This window comes from Ictidomys tridecemlineatus, unplaced genomic scaffold, assembly GCF_052094955.1.
Source record: "Ictidomys tridecemlineatus isolate mIctTri1 unplaced genomic scaffold, mIctTri1.hap1 Scaffold_3699, whole genome shotgun sequence".
Classification (NCBI taxonomy): Eukaryota; Metazoa; Chordata; class Mammalia; order Rodentia; family Sciuridae; genus Ictidomys; species Ictidomys tridecemlineatus.
This window is the reverse complement of record NW_027522473.1, coordinates 4987-11111: the sequence shown is the minus strand read 5'-3', so window position 1 is coordinate 11111 and position 6125 is coordinate 4987. Positions and strand designations below refer to the sequence as shown.

The following is a 6125-nucleotide window of genomic DNA, read 5'->3' as shown; positions in this document are numbered from 1 at the left end:
TTTGGCCTCTGGTGCGGCCCTGCAGGCAGGCTTGTGCTGGAAACCTGCGACCCCGAGAGAACACTGTTAGGGGATCTCCAGTCCAAGGGCACCCAGGACCCGGATCCATCCCGCCGGACACACCATTTTCTGGCCTTTGGGCCCAGGGGGCTGCGCTCCTGTGCACGACCCCAACCTGCCCGGGATCGCGGAGGTCCCTGGCACCAGTGGATGCGGGGCCAGTTTCCAAGGCCTGTGGGGATCACCTGGGACGCGCCACCGGGCGCGCTCCCACCGGGCCCGCTCTGGGCCCCAGGGAAGAACCCTGTGGGACCCTTGGATCCGGAGCAACGGCCACCCGGGCAGGAGCCAGGGGGGAGATTTGGCAGAGGACCTCTCCCCACCCTCATGGAGGACCTGCTGAGACCCGTGAAAAGGGCACCACTGTGGCACCCTGGCCCAGGTAAGGGAGACTTGGGGCTGAGGGCATCTCCGCAAAAGGAGCCCAGGACTCTGAGCCCCGTGGGTGAGCGCCCCTCGCCCACAGGCACTCATTCTCCAGGGTTGCTGCTGCGGGTGAGCTCCCTCAGCCCCCCAGCGCTCAGGCTGCTGCTCGGGGTCCTGGGGGTGAGCGCCCCTCACCCAGCAGTGCTCCGGGCGGCCCTGAGTGTGGAGGGGAGCCGCCCTGGCGCTCGGGGTGGGGGCGGGGGATCAGGCTTCCTTAGTTCCTGGGGGTGAGCACCCCTCCCTTCGGCGGTGCTGGGCCCGGCCTGCTGGCCCTGGGCGAGCGCCCCAGGCGGCCTGGCCGGCAGTTTCCTGGGCGCTCTGGGCCCTGCTGGTGAGCGCCCCTTGTCCTCCGGGGCCCGCGGGTGAGCGCCCCTCGCCCGCGGGTCCTCGGTGTGCCCGGGCCTCTGGGGTTAGCCCCCCAGGCGCGCCAGGGAGCAGTGGCCTCTGGGGCCCGCGGGTGAGCGCCCCTCGCCCGCTGGTCCCCAGTGTCCTCTGTGTCCCCAGGCTGAGCGCCCCCGGCTGGGTCCCCTCTGGGTCCTGAGGGGTGAGCGCCCCTCGCCCAGCAGTGCCCAGTGGGTCTCCTCTGGGGCCCGTGGCTGGTGCCCCTCCCTCGCCAGTGCTCAGTCTGCCCTGGGCCCTGTGGGTGAGCGCCCCTCGCCCGCCAGGGCTCAGTGTCCTCTGGGCCTGTGGGGGAGTTCCCCTTGCCCGCCAGGGCCCAGTCTCCTCTGAGCGCTAAGGCCGCCTGGCGCCTGGGGAGTGAACTGTGTGGCTGGGGTCTTTCTCTCCCAGCCTGGGACACCCTCTTTGGCCTGAGGGGTGAAGAGTCCCTGTGGAGGAAGCCACCCCCGGAGACTTGGAGCAAGGTGGAGAGCTCCAACTGGCAAACACCTGGCTTTTGGCCTCTGGTGCGGCCCTGCAGGCAGGCTTGTGCTGGAAACCTGCGACCCCGAGAGAACACTGTTAGGGGATCTCCAGTCCAAGGGCACCCAGGACCCGGATCCATCCCGCCGGACACACCATTTTCTGGCCTTTGGGCCCAGGGGGCTGCGCTCCTGTGCACGACCCCAACCTGCCCGGGATCGCGGAGGTCCCTGGCACCAGTGGATGCGGGGCCAGTTTCCAAGGCCTGTGGGGATCACCTGGGACGCGCCACCGGGCGCGCTCCCACCGGGCGCGCTCTGGGCCCCAGGGAAGAACCCTGTGGGACCCTTGGATCCGGAGCAACGGCCACCCGGGCAGGAGCCAGGGGGGAGATTTGGCAGAGGACCTCTCCCCACCCTCATGGAGGACCTGCTGAGACCCGTGAAAAGGGCACCACTGTGGCACCCTGGCCCAGGTAAGGGAGACTTGGGGCTGAGGGCATCTCCGCAAAAGGAGCCCAGGACTCTGAGCCCCGTGGGTGAGCGCCCCTCGCCCACAGGCACTCATTCTCCAGGGTTGCTGCTGCGGGTGAGCTCCCTCAGCCCCCCAGCGCTCAGGCTGCTGCTCGGGGTCCTGGGGGTGAGCGCCCCTCACCCAGCAGTGCTCCGGGCGGCCCTGAGTGTGGAGGGGAGCCGCCCTGGCGCTCGGGGTGGGGGTGGGGGGGGGGTGGGGGCGGGGGATCAGGCTTCCTTAGTTCCTGGGGGTGAGCACCCCTCCCTTCGGCGGTGCTGGGCCTGGCCTGCTGGCCCTGGGCGAGCGCCCCAGGCGGCCTGGCCGGCAGTTTCCTGGGCGCTCTGGGCCCTGCTGGTGAGCGCCCCTTGTCCTCCGGGGCCCGCGGGTGAGCGCCCCTCGCCCGCGGGTCCTCGGTGTGCCCGGGCCTCTGGGGTTAGCCCCCCAGGCGCGCCAGGGAGCAGTGGCCTCTGGGGCCCGCGGGTGAGCGCCCCTCGCCCGCTGGTCCCCAGTGTCCTCTGTGTCCCCAGGCTGAGCGCCCCCGGCTGGGTCCCCTCTGGGTCCTGAGGGGTGAGCGCCCCTCGCCCAGCAGTGCCCAGTGGGTCTCCTCTGGGGCCCGTGGCTGGTGCCCCTCCCTCGCCGGTGCTCAGTCTGCCCTGGGCCCTGTGGGTGAGTGCCCCTCGCCCGCCAGGGCTCAGTGTCCTCTCTTTCTCTAGTCCTAGTGCTCCTGGGTCAGTCCCCTCAGGGTCCTGAGGGGTGAGCGCCCTTCTCTCAGTAGTTTTTAGTGGGTCTTCTCTGAGGCCTGTGGTGTATGTCTGGGCTCTGTTGGTGAGTGCTTTTTGCCTTCCAGTGTCCTCCTCTGTCTTCATCCTAGGTCCTCTTCTTTACTGGGCTCTCATTCACTCTGGTCTGCCTGCTCAGTCACCTGGACTCTTTTGAGTATTTCCTTTTTTGCTTGTTTTTTTAGAGCTTATTATGTCATTTCTTTTGGGTTCTTGAGATACTGGGTGTTTGAATTTCTTGGCTGCCCATGGTGCGGTGCATGGCTGCTCTAAATGTGTAGCTGACCTTCATGGCCCAGCTTGTGATGCTTGCTGGAGACATTTGGCTGTCCTGGCTGTTCCTTCCTGGAGGAAGTGTTGGGGTTTGAGAGTGGGTTCTCCTTTCCCATCTTGAGTGCAGCATTTTGGGGACATACTCGCCAAGTTCTGCTCTGTACCCAGTCGAGGAGCAGCACTGAGGGGAGGAACAAGAGCTCCAGGCCTAGCAGGTGAGTGGGGAAAGGATCTGAGTGGGGTGGGCCTGGGCCCTGCTTTGTCCGGGGCCTCACCCAGTGGTGTGCCATGCCCCTTAGCTCTGGTGGGACTTCAGAGGTCACCAGTGGGCCCCTCCCTGCACCCGACCTGTGGTTCCATTGGATGTGGATCAGCAGGCTTTCTGAAGAGCACTTGTGTGCTCATTATTAACTTCACTGGTACATGCACTTCACAAGTCATCTTAAAATAAACGTCTCTTGATTGTAAATTCCACAGATCAAGGGCTTTTCACCAAATGCTTCAGTTCTGGCTGGACTTTTGTATCTGTAGCCAGGTGATGGTTGCCACAGAACTACCATAGATGAGATCAATCTCATAGCAAATGCTTCACTGCTATCTGATTCAAGAGAATTTGCTTGTGGTGTTCACTGGCTGATATTGAGTGTAGTTCTGACAAGAATGTTGACTGATAATTTCATTTATACATAAGACAAAAACAAAGTAAGCGGAACATTCATGTGTATTGCACTACTTTTTGTAGGGCAAAGGGGTGTTCTGCGTTGAATGGATGCCAGTGTTGAGTACTGGACGTGTAGTTCCACATACTTTTGTAGCTATTCACAATGGAATAGCTACAGACATAAACATTCCTGCATTATTAACCTTTTCTCCATCTCATCATTAAATTGAGACAATTATCAAAACAGCAAACCAGCCTGCAACAGGTGGTGATTGCCGATTTTCCTTTTGTAGATGCCTCATGTGACCTGTACTCTGCATGGCTAGGAAGGGACCTGGAGTAGAGCACGCCATGTTTGCAACTGAAAAAGACTCAGGTGATAGCAAGACTCGGTGGAGAGATCCCCAGGTCATAAGCCATGAGAATAGCAGGGAACAGGAGGCCCGGAGTCTGGTCCTAGCAGCCTAGGCTGGGCTGAAATGTCCAAGCATGAGCCCTGCCATGGCCAAGCATGGCTTCTCCACACATGTTCCCAGGCACAAGGAAATATGCACATGGCATTGAGGCAGGATGCAGCAGAGCTGGCAGGGTTTGGGGCCACAGGGCCAGCTCTGTCCTACAGCCCAGCTGTGAAGGCTAATACCCGTTTGCTGTCTCCCCTGCTTCCATCCAGCTTCCAGAGCTGCTCCCCTTCCCCAGGCTTCTCCTGGCTCTCTGGTCCCTCCAAATGACTCTTCTCCTGGAGCCTCCACCACTGCTTCCCTCTAGAAGAACCCAAACCAAAGATCACAGCTTGGCTTGGGCTCTGCAGGGCTCCTCTGAACCTGAAGTTAGAATTTAAGAAAACCATATATACCTTCATTCAGAGCAACCAACAGGGACTTTCAGGAGAAAAAGAAACTGCTGAAAACTGAGAGATGGGCAAACACATCCACCTTAGTAGGGCTTTAGGATCTGGCACTCAGAAACACAAATAAAAGCAAAGCCACCCTCTAATCAGCAAAGTCATTTCTTAAAATGAAAATATCAAGTGTCACTGAGGATGAGTTGAAATGGATATTTCCAAATAAACTACAGGCCAAGAAGCTAGTAGAAACTATATGGAAAGTAAGTTCATAACTGGACCAGCACACAACACAGCCTCAGCACACATGCCTTGGGCTCAATAATGCAGATGGAACAATCAGAAGGAACTCTGGCTCACTTGTCCACTTCTAGAAATTGTAAAGCACTTGAAAGGGGCAGGAGGAAGTGTTTATCCAGTAAGGCAGGATGAGCCCATGAATTGGGCAGTGCAGTATGATAAGAAAATTCTGTTTCAGACCCAGGGAGGAAACTCCATGTGATGAACAGTGAAGGTGAAGGAGCTGAGAAGCTGGACAGAGTGGGCAGAACATGGTGCAGCTGCACAGAAGGCCACAGGGAGCAGGAACAGGACCCAGCTGTCAGACCGTCTCAGGACAAGGCACCCCCTCTCTGCACAGTTCTGGTTCTGAAGTTTTGCCCTTGGAGTTGTGTCCCTTTGTCCACAGGTACGTGTCTGTGGAATATGATGCGTGCATTCATTAGCTGGTCTTGGGGAAAGTCTATTTGTCTACTAGATGGTATATAGCAGCCTTTCCCACACAGGCCTCTGCCCTGGCTGCTTGCCCTGTGCCTCCAGAGCCCTGCACTGCTGCCTGCCACTCTCTGAAGCTCTCTCCCAGTAGCCCTGGAGCATTCTTTTTGTTTTGTTTTGTTTTTTAGACAGAGAGAGAGAGAGAGAGAGAGAGAGAGAGAGAGAGGGAGAGAGAGAGAGAATTTTTTAATATTTATTTTTTAGTTTTTGGTGGACACAACATCTTTATTATATTTTTATGTGGTGCTGAGGATCGAACCCAGTGGCCTGCACATGCCATCGCGCTATGGCTTGAGCCACATCCCCAGCCCACCCCCCTGGAGCATTCTTGTGCAAGCTCCATCCCTCAGCCAGACCTGCAGGCCACCTCAAGAAGGGCACAGCCACAGAGCTGGCACCATCACCCTCCAGAACAAGCAGGGCTCTCTCTTGAGCTGCAGGACTGGCCTCTGCCCCAGCACCCAGCTCAAGGCATGTGACTGAGCCTCCTTTTGCAGGAGGAGAGAGGCAGTAGGATTGGAGGGACACAGGGAGAGGATGTGAGCACAGAGCAAGTCGGCTGTGTGGGAGCAGGAACTGAGGGGCACTGGGAAGGGACTTCATAGGTCTGGTCTGACTTGAAAAGGCACACGGGTAGGAAGAGCTTCTGGCTCCATCCTGGGGTAAAACTGGGGAGTAAAGAGCTTTCCTAAGTTGAGAGCTTTTTTCCTGCCCTGAGTCAGCAGGATGTTCGACACACCTGATGTCATGGACCACCTGCCTCAAGTCTGTAAGGGAGCAGGGATCCCCTCAGTTTCCAAATGGCAAAGGTGCTCAGGGGATTGGTGTGACTTTGTCAGTGGAACTCAAGCAACGAGGGGCAGACCAGGTACCAGAATCCAGGCCCATCTGCCCCCCGGGCCCATGCTCTGTGTGGTACTAGCAGCACCCTCCA

The 6125-nt window shown here is 58.9% G+C and overlaps 1 long non-coding RNA gene across 1 annotated transcript; it reads left to right on the top strand.

The window, feature by feature from the left end:
- The first annotated feature begins 2423 nt into the window (after positions 1 to 2423).
- On the top strand, positions 2424 to 5003 carry LOC144373366 (uncharacterized). Its single transcript, XR_013433072.1, has 3 exons — positions 2424 to 3127; positions 3867 to 3949; positions 4896 to 5003. It is a non-coding gene; the product is annotated as an uncharacterized LOC144373366 (long non-coding RNA).
- The last annotated feature ends 1122 nt before the right edge of the window (positions 5004 to 6125 follow it).